Source organism: Acanthopagrus latus, chromosome 15 (assembly GCF_904848185.1).
Source record: "Acanthopagrus latus isolate v.2019 chromosome 15, fAcaLat1.1, whole genome shotgun sequence".
In the NCBI taxonomy this organism is placed as follows: Eukaryota; Metazoa; Chordata; class Actinopteri; order Spariformes; family Sparidae; genus Acanthopagrus; species Acanthopagrus latus.
The window spans coordinates 1,876,348-1,894,042 of NC_051053.1; the positions used below are offsets into that span (position 1 = coordinate 1,876,348).

At 44.6% G+C, this 17,695-nt stretch overlaps 1 long non-coding RNA gene across 3 annotated transcripts; it reads right to left on the minus strand.

Annotated features, from left to right (window-relative positions):
- Positions 1–1,302: 1,302 nt before the first annotated feature.
- On the minus strand, positions 1,303–7,670 carry LOC119033465. 3 transcript variants are annotated; one of them, XR_005079253.1, is made up of 6 exons: positions 4,650–7,670; positions 2,887–3,216; positions 2,761–2,807; positions 2,596–2,673; positions 2,214–2,385; positions 1,303–1,491 (listed from the first exon to the last, which is right to left on the minus strand). It is a non-coding gene; the product is annotated as an uncharacterized LOC119033465 (long non-coding RNA). The 3 variants fall into 3 exon arrangements; XR_005079251.1 differs by having other exon boundaries at positions 2,887–7,670; XR_005079252.1 differs by lacking the exon at positions 1,303–1,491 and adding an exon at positions 2,068–2,133 and having other exon boundaries at positions 2,887–7,670.
- Between the last annotated feature and the right edge of the window lie 10,025 nt (positions 7,671–17,695).

The window sequence follows — 17,695 nt, forward strand, 5'->3', positions numbered from 1 at the left end:
AAGTATATTTAGTGCTTTTCACCAGCTACTTGAAGCTGTAGTCTGTAACTATTTTTTAGTTAATTTTGCTGAAATTGTCATTATGATCTGACAGTATCTGACAGCGCAAAGCCTGTCCCAATTCAAAGTGTGCTCCAAATGCTGCCTTCTTTTGCCTCTTGCTTCGAGGAGGAGGGAGGATGAAGGAGGACATGAGGCTGCAGAGAGGATGGAGAGGCTCTTCTCTGCTCCAGAGGACAATCCTTACATTATTTCTGTTATTTAGTTAATTTATGAGTTCCTTTTAAATTATTTGTTCATAATTGTTCATTTTATATAATTCATGAAATAAAATATTGTTCTATTGTTACACATTGTGTATTCCATTCAGTATTTACAACTTAAACCATATGTAAGAATGTGGCCAAAAACTACACTTACTACGCTCAAATTCAAAATACTGTGGCAAGTGGTATCCCCCTCCCCCTCCCCCTCCCCTCCAGACTCCAGGTTGCCAGAGCAGTTGGCATACCAGGATGGTGCTAATGCTGCTAGCATTAGCTGTGCTGCTAACGTTTGTTTCTATGATCAAAATTAATAACGTTATTACTCGACAGTTCAAAGTATTCAAAATGTCCATCCCCGTCAAGCTATGATGCTAACTTAGTTAGCCAAGCTTAACTTACCTGTCTAGAAGAAGAGTAGCCAATTCTGCACCCGTTTTCAATTTCCTCTCAGCTTTCAGCTGTCTCCACCATTCAGATGCATCTCCAATATAGACCCTGGCTTTGCCTCAAATTTATCTTGGCATTTTTGTGATTCATAACGAGGTCTTTTAGATTTTGTTGCCTCCGCCATTGTAGCTCAGTCGTAACTGGCAACCTGTGGTTGCTCTGCAGCTGAGACTCTACTGACTGCAATGATTTGTAGACGGCGGTGGTTGGTGCCACATGCCAAAACATGGTTTTAATTCATCAACATGATTTGCAGTCTGCAAAAGATTTTTTTTAATATGAATATTTTGGCTGTACTGTTGTTGTTGGTGGGTTCAGTATGTTAAATGAACAATACTCCTGAGTCTCTGTGGCATATTAGGATGATTTTATGGCCAGTTGCTTTAGATTCTTACATACTGTACCTTTAAGTACCTTACAATTTATAAGAGCAAACAGCATCAAGTTCTACTTTTCAGGGAGAACATGAGTTTGAATTTTTTTTTTTTTTTAATTATTAAGGTCTTAACATTTACAACTATTTACAAAATTACAGCATAAATAACTATTTACAGAATATTATTCACTTTTAACAAAAACAATTATGATTAAAAACAATATTAAACAGTTACAGATGATATACAGTAACAGGCTGAGCAGGAGTCCCTGCAGTGCTGCTGGGCTGGATGGTGTCAGTGGGACATCATCTGGGTCGGTACTCAGGGTGTTTGGGGGTCCAGTGTCCTCTGTCCACCATATCGTCCATCAACTGGGTCTGCAGTTCTGACTCCATCCACGGCTGCCATGTCATTGAGAATGTTTTAATGTTTAATTTCACAATATAATAATAATAATAATAATAATAAAAAATTACAACAAACTATCTACCAAACACTTTAAATATGAATGATGCCTTTAAAATTGTGGCGATCAGCAGTTTTTATGTCAGCATTAACATAATGTATTTATTCTCTGCAGCTAGCCTGCTGCAGACCAGGCTATCAGCCTGCCTAAGATTAATCCTAGAGATTCACCTGTATTTCCACCGTCAGTCCTGTCAGGAATTAATGTGTTTTACATTATGTCCATGGTCTTTCTAAGTATGTTGCATCATTTTAATTATCCTGCATTGAAATATTACAGATATATTGAAATTTCTCATTTCATTTGAATCTGTTGGCTGGTTGTAATTGCAAAACATCAGGGAGAAATATATTGCAAGTTTTTCACTTAATTTTTGGATTTAGCCTATCTTTAGTTAGAAAAAGATCTTAAATGTTACTTTTTGCTCTGTGTGTGCATTTTGTTTAGCATTGGTGGTTATCTTTTAAATTCTACTGCACATTCATGAAAAAGGGAGGACACCACAATGCTCTCTAGTTGAATTTATTTTATTCATTTTTTTATTTGGCAGTCCTCATTTGTCTTGGTTGCTTGGATCCTGGAATAGAGAGAGCCAAAGCAACAACGATTAAAACACTGTATTGCAGTTATTGTTACTGTGTGCACCAAAATACTCACTTCTCTTTCTAGTTTCTGGATTTCCAAGTCCAGTTTCCTGGGTGTCCGATGTTTAATCTCAAGAACCAGCTCCATTTCTTGGATTTTTCTCTTCTTGAGTTTTATTTTAACATCTGCCAGGTCTATATGTTTCTCCAGGTGCTTTGCGTATAGTTCTCACAGTGTGTGAAGTCTGTAAAAGAAATGTCAATTAGCACAGCAGGATTTGTGCATAATATAGATTTACTTTAGCCAATACTCAGTTACCAGGCTGCTTAGGAGCATCTTATCAGCATCTGGGTCCTGGTACACATATATTTTCTATTAGCACCACTATTAGCATCACTGACTTCATATCCTTTATGGACTAAATAAACAGGATATTTCCCTAAAATTGACATACCTCAAGCCTTCTGGAGTCCAGTGACACAGTCTCCTCATCTACAGAAGTGCATTCTGCAGCTGCAGATGTGCCTTCACCCTGCCATACACATGCATGTGTTGAGAGAACCTGAATTAAGATTTCACAGGATATACCAAACCTATGATTTCAATACAATGTACTAACCGGATCATCTTCCCGTGGCTTCAAAAGTGTAAGCATGTTCCCAGACACTGCAAGGAAATCCACAGTCAGACAGAATACTGTATTTATTTGATTGTGTTCCATGTGCAGTAGTTCTGCAATATGTACCTTGTATGAAGCGAACAGTTTCTGTGGCTGGGACAGAGTGTGTTACTGTCCCTCTCTGGATCCCCTCCATCACTGGCCTCCCTTTATTTAAATGGAGTGGCAGCTCCTCTGCTGGGGTCATATCCTGGCTTGGTGGGCCGCCCCCTGTTCCAGTTCTATGGGCTTTTTTTTTAAACTGCTACAATCATACAGACATTAAACATGTCAGCAGACATCTATTCACCTCATTTGTTCACTGTTACCTACTTTAAAGTCACTGACCAACCTGCAAAATGTTCTTGTATTTAATCTTAACTTGCTGCCTGGCTTTTATGGCCAGACAAGTTTGTTCTTTATGAAGGATAGAAAGATAGAATAGATAAAAACATTACATGAGTAAAATAGATTAAATGACACACATTGTGGTTAATTGTTTGCACTTAATCATACTCTACAGTCCCTGAGTAACATGCACCTCTACTTGCCACATTTAAGGCAAAGTGTACAACAGATGATTAGTGGACTTTAAAAGTAACTCCCTTAGTCCTTTAGTTGTAACCTAATTATGACAGTTCCAGTGGAGCACTGTTTATTAATCGTACAGTTTTGGACTACTATTGTCCGCTATTGTCTGCCAGGCATCCTCTCTTTCTTTAATTATGGCAGTGGTATTGCCTTTTTTTCTCATAATATTTTTCACCTCTTCATAGAACTCCACCAGGAGCTGTTGTTTGACGGCCATGAAATGTGAAGTGCGACTCTTATCCATGTTCCCATCGGTGATTCTGTGAGCAATCACAGGGTCTATTTAAGTATGCCGTGAACATGCACTTACCCTGACTATCTACACCTGGCTTGACATAGCCGCGCCTTTTCATCCTGGCTCAGCAAACGTACAACCAATTAAGCCAGGATGCGCCGAGCAGACTAGGTCAAGCCGTGCTTGCTCAATTATCCTGGATTTCGTTATTCTACTTTTGTGCAATACCCCTCACGTCAGATACTTTCAAGCTCACGCCCAAACTGTAAACAACAACAGAGCTGAAAAATTCCCCACCATTGCCCACGTCAAAGAGACAAAATAATGGGCACTGTTTAGCTCAGTGGGTAGAGCAGGTGTCCCATGTACAGAGGCATTGTCCTTGTTGCAGTGGAGCTGGGTTTGACTCCCAGCCTGGGGCCCTTTGCTGTGTGTTACTCCCCCTCTCTCTGATCCTGTTTCCTGTCACATCTTCAGCTGAACTATCAACAAAGCCATACAAAGGCCAAAATACTAAAAAAAATACCTTTATTGGAGCGTCATTTCAGAGGTGAAAGGAGCCTTTGTAAGGACTCAAAGCAATGCTGTGACAAAGCAATGCGATCAAATTGTACACTAGGAAGATGATCATCCTCACACTGAATACCAAATACGGCTGTGAGAGGGTTCGGGTGTATTGGTCTTTTAAATATCTTCAATAGGGCATCGAATATAGATTACCAGAAACCTCAGAGTCTCGGACAAAACTGGAATGTATGAGCTAATTTTGACCCAAGATCTACTTTTCAAGTAGCCAACCTCCCAAAATCTACCAGTCCAGTGTCCAGTAACCGCTGTAGCACAAACCCGCTCTCTCTGCTCCTCTCTCTCTCTCACACACGCGCACACACACACACACACACACACGCGCCAATCTGCATGGTGAGTAATAGCCATAACTGACCTTAATACGAACCAAACAGAAAAACCAGGTACAAAACAGGTCAATCTCTGAGTTTGAAAAAAAAAGGTAATCACTTCCTACCTTAGTGGGAGACCTGGCACTGGGAGGAGGAGGCTAGCTTCTCATAGTCAGGAGTGTAGGAGCTCGTTGCAAGGCATAGGCAGGCTGCAAGGTGGTCATCAGTCATCGATCTGTACTTGGACTTGATGATTTTCATGTGCGAGAAAGTAGACTCGCACAAATAAGTTGATCCAAAAAGAGCTGTCAGGTTCAAGGCACATCTTCTGAGATTAGGATACTTCTCCTCCACCAGTAGTTTCCAGAACACTGCATGCTCTCCAGGTTGAGCGAATGTTGTTCTGGCTTTGATCTAAATGCCATTTTGCAATGTCAGAATCTCATCCTCAAGAGTGGAGCTTTCCAAGTTGAAAAATGATTTGAATTTGGCAGCAATGTCACCAACATCAATACTTGCACCAAATAGATAACACATATAGCTGGCTACAGGCTCGATGGATGCAAAGTCAGCAAAACGCCTCTCAAACGCTGACGAGATGCTCTGAACATGCTCCTCATAACGTGCAGTGTCAAGCTGTGTCACACCTTTACAATGACGTTGTAGTTCTGCTTGCATGTGAGGGAAGTTGCGCAGGTTACCACACTGCAGCCTGCTTGACATCATGTTCACTAAACTCATCATGTTGATTACATCTATACCCTTACCCTGCAGCTCTAAGTTCAGTTCACTGAGATCAGTGAGGAAAGATAAATCTAAAAGCCACTGGTGGTCCTCTAGCTTTGTTTGGTAATCCACATGTTTTGAAAGCTTCAGGAAGTCCTTGATTTCAGGCAACAGCTCTGTAACTTTGGCCAAAAATTTACCTCTGCAGCTTGATGAGATGTACTTTCTTTGCACAGTGCAGTGAACCCACTGGTGCAGCCCAACATAGCAGGCACCTCATCAGTTGTGATGGAGATCAGCTTGAAGAGCAGCAGTTTTGTCTCGCTAACAAATCCTGTGAAAGCATTAAAAATATCCTCACCTCTGGTGTGTCCTTTTAATGGCAAAATGGTGAGTAGCTCTTCCTTGGCACTCATGTCTTCAAAAACAATCCAGATGAAAACACACAATTGTGCCACATCCACCATATCAGTCGACTCGTCAAACTGGAGGGAAAAGCACTTCCACACATCAATATCCTTCCTCAGTTGCTCCTCCACATCCACCTCACATCGACTTGTAGTAGTATTGTGGGAGAGTTGCACTTCTTTAATAGCCTTCATGATCTCTGTTTTATTTTTAAAGTTGTCAAAAAGGCTATCCACTGCATCGAGAAAGGCTTCCTTCATAATATCGCTTTTTTTGAACAGCTTCTTGTGTTTAGCAGGATGTGACTGGCGCGATAGGAAGCAATAGTTGCAGCCTTACCCTGGGTCTTTGGTTTGGTGAAGATTGACTGCTGTGCCGCAGGCTGTGCTTTCAAATGCTGCATTTTTTGTGGCACGTAAAGGCGTTTTTGCAGGGAAATCCCTCTCGTAGCTCCTGTGTACCGTTTTAAAATGCCACTCCAGATTCCCTTTCTCTGCCAACACCACCGTTGCATTGCAGATCAAACATACAGGCTTTGAATGAGAATAAACAAAATAATCCTCTTCCCATTCAGGATGAAAATGGTAGGTCTTGGCTTGTTTCTCCTCAGCCATGTTAACGTTTAGGAGTGTGTAACCGCTCTACCAGTAGACCGCGATCTGGTTGGGCACTCCTATATTACACTAATTATCCATTGCTGGATACATCTTTGAGATTCTGGCTTTAAACAAGTGCGGTCTATGTGCATCTTTGAATTGAGGTAGGCCATGTCTGGCACAAACTGATGAGTGTATTCTTGAAAATATGAATGAATATGTCTGACCATTCAGTATCTGTAATTTGTAAATTCAGATCAGCCTGCCATGCTTCTCTCAATGCATCAAGAAATGCCAACTGTAAAGATGAGAGTTTCATACATATATAGCAGATATTATTTGTTAGATGGAGCTGTTGGAAACACAGTATCCATGGGCTGTTGTTCGGGGATTACAGGATATTATCGTGTTTGGTTATGAATCCAATCCTGGACTTGTAGAAATCTTAAAAAAAATGTGATTTTGGTAAATCAAATTTCGCATTCATTCTGCTCTAACCGAGCAGTGCCGCACATGATTTTGTTTTATGACCTTCAATGACAATAAAAATGTTTGTCATATCAACTGAACAACCTTTCATTCATTTTTTAAATGTTCTACTGGTGCATGGATTATACAGTAATGCAGGAGAAAAAGATAGCATAAATTAATAAATAAAATAAAGTAATGCAACAGCATATTGTATTGACTGTTAATGTGCAACTGATAGACAAAAACGCGCCATGTCTGTTTTAAAAGTGAAAGTACTATAGTACGTTTGCTGAAGGATGCACTGTGAACAGTGATGTCTGCTCTCAAGAATTTGAAATATCACTGGCATATGGCATGTGGCAATGGGAAGCAGTTGTATAAAATAGGTGTTGGCTAACTGAAGACCAAACTTGGGACCAGAAGCGTAACATCATGGTGATAGGTGATGGCCAAACAAATTAACGCCACCGTGACAGCAGAGAAGAGGAGTTTGCCGCGAGTGCTGGTTGACTAAATCTTTTCCTCCGCCGCAACAACTTCACTGCCAGATGCCAGAGAATTCATCGAGAGGCTGGCGAAGTTTGTGATATTTTCATCCCTGATTTTTTGAGAGGAACGAATTAAACGCCTGGTCCCAAATTGCCGCCTGGTCTGTTAAGTGATTGAAACAATAAATGCCCCGGTTATTATTTTGATATGTTACAGTATGATAACTCTCCTGGCCCGGGGAGAGAGACGCATCACAGTCTTCAGCTGCAGACACAGTGGAGAGGTGACGAGACACCACTCATTATGATTGACAGGCATCAAGACCACTCAGCGTTACCTTACCGACCCGCCCCCCCATTTCATTCTCAAAAACAGGGCCTGTGGCAATTCTGGACAGCTGTTTTTCCCTTCCTTCATGGGCCCCTGAAGGCGTCTGGGCCCCAGTGCAGCTGCACCGGTTGCACCGCCGATACTTACGCCACTGCTTGGGACCTATCAATAATAGATGAATAAATCATAAGGCACTGATCTCAAGAATTTATCTGCACTCTCCACAGGTTATCCGGTAAGAACAGGAATGATGTTGATGGGTTAATGAATCCAATTCACACACACTCTCATTGAGATGCCCCTCATTTACTGTTGATGATGTCTGGGTGTGGTTACTACAAAAAAGAAATAAACAGAAATGTGCATTTTAATCATTATGCAATCTTATTAATACACATAAACAGACTGACATACATTAGACAATGCAAAATAAAGCTATGCAGTGAAAACAGTAAAAGGGATGAATAAATGACAGGATTTGAGAATTTATAAATTTAAGGGGCCGTCAACAAAAAGCAACCTCTTGGCTCAGAAAGGCCCATTTCTATTCCACTGGCATAGTGTGCACAGAAGGTGAGACAAATAAGTGTGCGACGATCCTAGATGCACATCGGTACTCTCACTATACTGCCGTGACTTAACTAGTGAGCACCTGAGGCCACAGCAATTACACCATCAGTCAACACAACGCAACATCAGGCATCATTTAACCATTGCACAAACACACTACAGTGTTATATTTAGATTGCTGAATCACCCAGGATATAATAAAGAACAGCGACAGAATGATAACTCGTTACTCACACTCTCAAGGACGCACAAGACGGAGTAATCAACAAAAGGGGAGAAGCAAGAGTCCAGTAAACACAGCTGCAGGTAAATGAAGTCCAAACTGCGGGGATGAGCGAATGAAATCCAAAACTGCCGCTGTGAATAAAACGCTCCTCATCGACTCGCGCCAGACACTTCGCACAGTGCAGCAGAGGTCTCTGATTGGCTCAGCGCTTCCTGCCGTTAACTATTCATGCGCGCTCCATGCACGTTCACGTGAACGCCATGCTCAAGGTAACAGGCTGTAGGACTGTGCGTGTGAACTGTGAATGGGCTAATGAGGGATGTTAAGTGAGAATTGGCAATGAAGGGCTAACCTTCTGAACGAGTTGCAAGAAATGACCAGCAGGTGTCGCATTATGTGAACCTTTTCATCAATAGCTTTTTTACGGTGGCCGATAAGGGCAAACGCACAGCAACTTCCAAACGCTGCAAATACATAGATACATATACAACGATGTGGTAGACTGAAAGACACACACAATGCTGCAAACAATGAAACGGTCCATCCATCCATCCATCCATCTTCTACCGCTTATCCGTTACCGGGTCGCGGGGGCAGCTGTCTGAGCAGGGACACCCAGACTTCCCTCACCCCGGACACTTCCTCCAGCTCTTCTGGGAGGATCCCAAGGCGTTCCCAGGCCAGCTGGGCGACATAGTCGCTCCAGCGTGTCCTGGGTCTTGCCCGGGGTCTCCTCCCAGTGGGACATGCCAGGAACACCTCCCGTGGAAGGCGTCCCGGGGGCATCCGAAACAGATGCCCGAGCCACCTCAACTGGCTCCTCTCGATGTGGAGGAGCAGCGGCTCTACTCCGAGCTCCTCCCGGGTGACAGAGCTCCTCACCCTATCTCTAAGGGAGCGCCCCGCCACCCTGCGGAGGAAACTCATTTCAGCCGCTTGTATCCGGGATCTTATTCTTTCGGTCATGACCCAAAGTTCATGACCATAGGTGAGGGTAGGAACGTAGACTGACCGGTAAATCGAGAGCTTCGCCTTTCGACTCAGCTCTCTCTTCACCACGACAGACCGGTATAACGACCGCATTACTGCGGCCACCGCACCGATCCGCCCATCAATCTCACGCTCCATCCTTCCCTCACTCGTGAACAAGACCCCAAGATACTTAAACTCCTCCACCTGAGGCAGTAACTCTCCCCCAACCCGGAGGGGACAAGCCACCTTTTTCCGGTCAAGAACCATGGCCTCAGATTTGGAGGTGCTGATTCTCATCCCAGCCGCTTCACACTCGGCTGCAAACCGCCCCAGGACATGCTGGAGGTCCCGGCTCGAAGGAGCCAACAAGACCACATCATCCGCAAAAAGCAGAGATGAAATCCTGTGGCTCCCGAACCAGATCCCTTCCGGCCCGTGACTGCGCCTAGAAATTCTGTCCATGAAAGTAATGAACAGAACTGGTGACAAAGGGCAGCCCTGCCGGAGTCCAACATGTACCGGGAACAGGTCTGACTTACTGCCGGCAATGCGAACCAAGCTCCTGCTCCGCTCGTACAGGGACCGTACGGCCCTTAACAGGGGGCCTCCGACCCCGTACTCCCGGAGTACCTCCCACAGGATGCCACGAGGGACACGGTCGAATGCCTTCTCCAAGTCCACAAAACACATGTGGACTGGTTGGGCAAACTCCCATGAACCCTCGAGCACCCTGCGGAGGGTATGGAGCTGGTCCAGTGTTCCGCGGCCCGGACGAAAACCGCATTGTTCCTCCTGGATCTGAGGTTTGACTATCGGCCGAATTCTCCTCTCCAGTACCCTGGAATAGACTTTCCCAGGGAGGCTGAGGAGTGTGATCCCCCGATAGTTGGAGCACACCCTCCGGTCCCCCTTTTTAAATAGGGGGACCACCACCCCGGTCTGCCAGTCCAGAGGCACTGTCCCCGACTGCCATGCAATGCTGCAGAGACGTGTCAGCCAAGACAGCCCTACAACATCCAGAGACTTGAGGTACTCAGGGCGGATCTCATCCACCCCCGCTGCTTTGCCACCGAGGAGCTTCCCAACTACCTCAGTGACTTCGGCTTGGGTGATGAAAGAGTCAACCTCCGAGTCCCCAGCCTCTGCTTCCTCTATGGAAGGCATGTCAGCGGGATTGAGGAGATCCTCGAAGCATTCCTTCCACCGCCCGAAAATATCCCCAGTCGAGGTCAACAGCTCCCCACCTCCACTGTAAACAGTGTTGGTGGAGAACTGCTTCCCCCTCCTGAGGCGCCGGATGGTTTGCCAGAATTTCTTCGAGGCTGACCGATAGTCCTCCTCCATGGCCTCTCCGAACTTTTCCCAGACCCGAGTTTTTGCTTCCGCGACTGCCCGCGCTGCCGCCCGCCTGGCCTGCCGGTACCCGTCAGCTGCTTCAGGAGTCCCCCGGGCCAACCAGGCTCGGTAGGACTCCTTCTTCAGCTTGACAGCATCCCTTACTTCCGGCGTCCACCACCGGGTTTGGGGATTGCCGCCACGACAGGCACCGGAGACCCTACGGCCACAGCTCCGGACAGCCGCGTCAACAATAGAAGTGGAGAACATGGTCCATTCGGACTCAATGTCACCAGCCTCCCTCGGGATCAGGTCCAAGCTCTCCCGGAGGTGGGAGTTAAAGACCTCTTTGACAGAGGGTTCTGCCAGACGTTCCCAGCAGACCCTCACAATACGTTTGGGTCTGCCAGGTCTGTCCAGCTTCCTCCCCTGCCAACGGATCCGACTCACCACCAGGTGGTGATCAGTTGACAGCTCAGCCCCTCTCTTCACCCGAGTGTCCAAGACATACGGCCGGAGGCCAGATGACACGACCACAAAGTCGATCATTGACCTCCGGCCTAGGGTGTCCTGGTGCCATGTGCACATATGGACACCCTTATGCTTGAACATGGTGTTCGTTATGGACAAACTGTGACTAGCACAGAAGTCCAATAACAAAACACCACTCTGGTTCAGATCGGGGAGGCCGTTCCTCCCAATCACACCCCTCCAGGTAACACTGTCGTTGCCCACGTGAGCGTTGAAGTCCCCCAGAAGAACGACGGAGTCCCCGGTTGGAGCACTCTCCAGTACCCCTCCCAGGGACTCCAGGAAGGCCGGGTACTCTACACTGCTGTTCGGCCCATAAGCCGAAACAACAGTGAGATACCTATCCCCGACTCGAAGGCACAGGGAAACGACCCTCTCGTTCACTGGGGTAAACCCCAACACATGGCGGCTGAGCCGAGGAGCTATAAGCAAGCCCACACCAGCTCGCCGCCTCTCACCGCGGGCAACTCCAGAATAGAAGAGAGTCCAGCCTCTCTCAAGGAGTTCGGTTCCAGAGCCCAGACTGTGCGTGGAGGAGAGCCCGACTATCTCTAGTCGGTACCGCTCAACCTCTCGCACCAGCTCAGGCTCTTTCCCCCCCAGTGAGGTGACATTCCATGTCCCCATGGCTAGAGTCACCATCTGGGGATTGGGTCGCCGGGGCCCCCGCCCACGACCGCCACCCAGATCCCACTGCACCCGCCCCCTCTGAACCCTCCCGTGAGTGGTGAGCCCACAGGAGGGCGGGCCCACGTCACTCCTTCGGGCTGCGCCCGGCCGGGTCCCGTGGGCAATGACCCGGCCACCAGGCGCTCGCCTGCGAGCCCCAACCCCAGGCCTGGCTCCAGGGTGGGGCCCCGGTGACGCCAATCCGGGCGACGTGAACTTGGTCAATGAAACGGTGCAGAGCCAAAACGACACAACTGTTATTGTTATACTATTGTAAAGGATTATAAGCAAATATTTAGACCATTTACCTTTTTATGTCGCCTCTCTAAAGGTTTTACTCCACTCTGTCAGGTGGAATGTACAGACTGTAACGCCCGCCAATGTAATAATGTCCACAAACGTAATAAACCACAAAGGTAACAAAAATCTGCTGCATTTAATATAATAAACCCACAAATTATACAAATAATACATTTTCCACATGTTGATGTTTATGATTGTGCTGACGTCAGCTGTTAGTTTGACACATTTTACACGTCACGTGGGTGAGGGCTGGGAGTAGTGAATGAGTGATTGAATTATTGACTACATATTCACCTTTTGCGGGTGGCAGCGGCATGGAGAGGGGGTGAGTAGGGAGAGTGTATTTTTTGTTGACCGCTAAAACTTTCCGCAGCTCAGTGAATATCATTACTGTGGGACTCTACTGCACTCGGTAATCGAACTTCCCCACAACAAGGAGGCTTCTCAGGTGGTGAATTTTGTTTATCTTTTCCAACAAAGCCGGCAACGATATCAAATGTTTGATGCCTTGAAATATGTGCTGGGACGCTGTTTCTAATGATGCTGAAGTTTGGTGCTGTTCTGAGCATTATTTGTGACTTTTTGATGGCGATTTATACTTGGATCTATTTACTGCAATGTATTCTTGTTGTGTGGTTGTTTCTGAGGATGCTAAAACTATGTGAGCTAGCGGTCTGCAAACTTTATCTCTCGAGGGGGGGTCGTACTCGGTTTCATGGTGTGTTAGAACATGGATTAAATTTACACCGGAATATCCCTTTAATTATCAGTATGCTGTGCCCCCTGGTGTTTTTTTTTTTTCGATGCAGAATATGGGAACTAAGTAGTGAATGAACCTGAACCTTGAACTTCATGAAAACAGTATAGTCACTCTTTTAAAGGACCTCTTTGATCGGTGAAGGGGTGTGCCATCTTTCACTAACAAACTGATCAAAACTCCCTGGCTCTCAACAAGGACGCCATTCTCTCTGCCCAATTCAAAGCCCCAAGGGGAGCTTTGAATCCTTTGGCATGGGGATTGCGGCTGTTCAAGGTGTCAAAGAGCCTGTCAATCATCTAAAAACAAATATCTGCATTAACTTTAAGCATCTAAAACCATCTCCATAACAGTGTTTCAACAGGTATCATATCAAATTAATTCTAATGTATTCAAGATTTAAAAAACCTATTCATTTCACTATGTTAAACATGCAAGTATTTGGAACTTCCCTCTACTCCCTCTATGGCCCTATGCACATCCCTAATCATATTACCTAAATGAATTCAGCCATTGCTTCACAGTCTTTAAACTGTGAGAGAGTACCTCAGGCTCTTCCTTAGAGGTGGGTAAAAATATGAATTCATCAATGCATTGCAGAATATTTTTTCCAAAAGTATTCTATATCGATTTAGAAAACCTCACTGGAGGGTCGGAGGGTGATGCGGGGATATTCTCCTCCGGGGTGGAGGTTCAGTGTCAACGTTTTACCCCCTCACATCTAGCTGGAGGGACCGCGGCTATTTCTTTGTTTATGCCAGAGAAAAATGTACCATGCAGTCCCAGAAACAATGGCACTTTCTCATCTTAACTATGTGTGACAGCAGTGGCGGTTCTACACAGGGGCCTACAGGGGCCAGTGCTCATGTAAAAATGTCACGCCCCCTCTGTGTCCCCCCCTGAGCTGACTGAATAATAAAATTAAAACAAAATAAATTGATCAAGCTATTATGATTGTACGAGCTAGTGCCAAAAGCGGAACTAATGTGATTCAGCGTTCTACAGTAATTAGAGCGACGCACCCAAATACTGCATTGCTGGGTGCAAGATGACAGTGGGAACGGCAGCAACACGTTTTGAAGACAGGAGCCGCTATTGTCTTGGTGCAAGACGTGAAGGTAAGCAAAACAATTTAATCTTGTAAAATGATTTGTTGCACATTAATGTTGTTCCTCACTCCGATAAGAAAATCTAGTTTGCAAATGTCTGGTCTCACTATGTTTACATATCGAGGCAAACTTACCGAAGCAGAAGCAAGCATCCGAATGTCAGTATCCTAGCTAGATCTACACAATGTTGTGACGTTAACTAGGGATGTAACGGTATAAAAATTTCACACCACGGTAATAGTTACCAACATTGTTACAGTTATCGGTATACCACAGTATTTTTAAAATGTTTTCAATGTCACCAAGATTTATATCTAAATAGATTTATTATATATTAAAATAGTCCAAATCCAAAACCTTAACTAAACACTGCAAAATCAACATTAAATAAGTATAAAAGAATGTATCAAAACTGTGCAAAACAGGTCATTGGCTTTTTGTGATGAGGCAGCCTGTTCTTGAAACATGTCCTTTAATGTCTGCGTTACAGAGGCAGAATGAGATGTAGTGGCAGCAGCACTCGATTGGCCAGCAGACCCTCTGTGAAAAAAAAGAATAGAATATGTCATTATTAATTATTACTGTCATTGTTACTTAATACTAAGGGTGCAACCAACAGATCACAAAACTCACAATTTAGATCAAATCACTTTTAGAAACAGGTCGGATCATTTTTCAGATCAAAATAGAAAAGATTATTGTTAAATGAATTATGAATACTCTATGAATACTCTTTTTTGGCTCTTATCTAGATACCTGTCATATTCACCATTTTATATTATTCTTTATATATAGTCTACTCTACAAATAATCCACAAGTGATATATATTTCCGATATTACTGGCTGGATATATATTGCCTGTCTGTCTCTCTGTCTGCCTTCTCATCTGTTGTCAATGGACTCGGTCAATCTGATTGGTCAGATGGCTGCTGAGCCACAGGTAGATGCTGCTCAGGTGAACAGAGCTGAGATGAAAGTCAGTCATCTCAGTCAGCTTGTATTCACTAACTCAGTCCACCCAGTACGTGTTTGTCTCAGATCCTCCTCACTGCATCTCTGCATCAATATTTGGGGAATTATTAGGTCGACTTTAAAAAGTGAAATCTACAATTAATAAGCAGTTGAGATAACGTGCCAAATCACACATCAACTTCCTTCAGTTATACCACTATCTGGTCAGTTTACATTAGTGACAACAGCAAATTAGACATGCACATACATCATGCACACAAGCTTAAGGTTAATTTACCTTGCATGCGATGAACAGTTGAGGGTGATGGTCGTGTAAATTGGATGTGTTGCTGCCCCTCACAACAACTTTCTTCTCGCAGCTCCTGCAGGTAGGGCTGCCATCCTCAACCAGCTGTCCCTGAGTATTCTTATAATAACCAGAATACACCCAGACTGCAGATTTGGTTTCTCTGAAGGTGGAAAAATGTTGTGAGGGCCGCTACTATCACGTCCTGCCTCCATCATGTCCTCTTCATCACATATAATATTATACAGTAATATTACACAATATTATTGCATGTGGCCTGACCAACCTCAAAACATGGACCTTTGACCCATCGAAAAAAATCTTTGTGGCCCTTTAACATTTGTATTTGAGTACCCCTGGTCTAGATGCATATCAGATCGCCTCGTAAAGGACAGACGCACACCCTCGTAATTTATGCTAGGGTTGCACCAATACCATAGACACTGCAAGAGTGTTTTGCCAAGGTGGTGAGTAACGACAAAGCAAGGGATGAACAAGTAGCCTATATTATGGATGGTGAGATGCTGATACGTAAATGGTCTTCCTTTGTAACTGGTGATTCCAATTGTGATTCTGTTTACCAGATAGTTGTTCCTGCAGGATGCCACCAGCATGTCATGTCAGTGGCTCATGAGAGTAAGTGGGCAGGACACTTGGCATAACCAAAACATATCAAGCCATCCTCCAACACTTCTATTGGCCAGGTCTAAAGTCAGACATTTATAAACATTGCAATGCTTGCCATGTGTGTCAGGTTGTCGGGAAACCTAACCAGATTGTCCCTCCTGCGCCATTACACCCCATTCCTGTGATCGCAGAGCCATTCGAGCGAGAGATTATCGACTGTGTTGGCCCTCTACCTCGAACTAAAAGTGGCAACCAGTAATTGCTAACTATTACGTGCGCTGCCACTCGTTACCCAGAGGCTATTCCTCTTCATTCGATAACTGCTAGTGCCATAGTGAAAGCTTTACTGAAGTAAGTAACTGCACCACCAATTATTGTCATGCGAGTCTGTGCCCAAAAAGCACGTTAGACTATGTCACCTAGTTCCATGAGCGCCTTCAACGAGTTAGTGCCATTGCTAAAGCCACCCTTAGTGATTCGCAATCGGTCATGAGGTGCTCTTACGATTGTTCCACTGTATCTCGCAGTTTTGAGGTAGGTGATAAAGTTTTGGCGTTTCTGCCCATCACCAGCTCCATTTTCGCCGCAAAATTCTCTGGTCTATATGTTGTTAAAGAGCGTCTTAGCAACACTGATTATGTTCTCTGTACCCCAGACAGAAGGCGTAAGACTAGAGTCTGTCACATAAACCTGATGAAACGCTACCAGTTCTGCAAGGACAATGTTAGCTCTGCTGTTCCTTTGCTCTTAGTAGCTGAACAGTCAGATGTTAAAGCTACTGCTCTCAGTGTGACAGTGTGGGCGCTTCCCACGGAGATGATCTACAGATGCACGTCCCAACACATCAGCCTGTCCGCCTCCCAATGAGATGCTTGCAAACCTGTCATGCAGTTTGCAGCATTTAACCGGTGCACAACAATGTGATCTGGAGGTGCTGGTTGGCCAGTACTATTGTCTATTCAGTGATGTTCCAATTCGCACATCTGTTTTGAAACATGACATAGAGATAAAAGATGCGCGTCCAATAAAACAACATGCTTATTGTGCCAATCAGACTGAACATCAGTTGATGAAACAGGAGGTAGAGTATCTCCTGCAAAATGACTCGGCTTCTGCTAGTTCCAGTCCATGGAGTTCGCCGTGTTTGCTAGATCACAGATTATCACAGACTTCCGCAAAGTAAATGCAGTTACTGTTGGAGATTCATATCCTCTCCCTCGCATGGAGGATTGTGTTGTTAGTAATCAAGTAATTAAGAACTGACTGTCAAATCAATAAAGGAAATAACATTTCAACAATATTTATTGTTACTTAACATTTAATTATATATATATATATATATATATATATATATATATATATATATATATATATATATATATATATATATATATATATTGTGACGGCCTCTAGTGCTGGTTTAGGATGTGTGGGTGTGGGAGGATGTAATTGGTGTTGCAGGAGCTGGAGAGGTGGAGCTGCAACATTATCCCCGATGCAGCACACCTGAGGAGGCTGCACTGAGAGGCTATAAAGCCGGCCTTGGCTTGCATTCTCTCTCTCTCACCTGGCTCGCCACCTGACTGCTTTTGTTTGTATCTTGTACACACCACACCATTCACCCACTTGCAACAACATTGCATGCACACTGTTCTACAGATGGACATACCAGTATTTCCTGTTTACTTTATTAAATTTATATTACTATGATCAGTAGACGTTGTGTGGCTTCCCTTTTTTGTCACGGCTGTTGAGCCAGGTTGTGACAAATGGGGGCTCGTCCGATTCTTTTG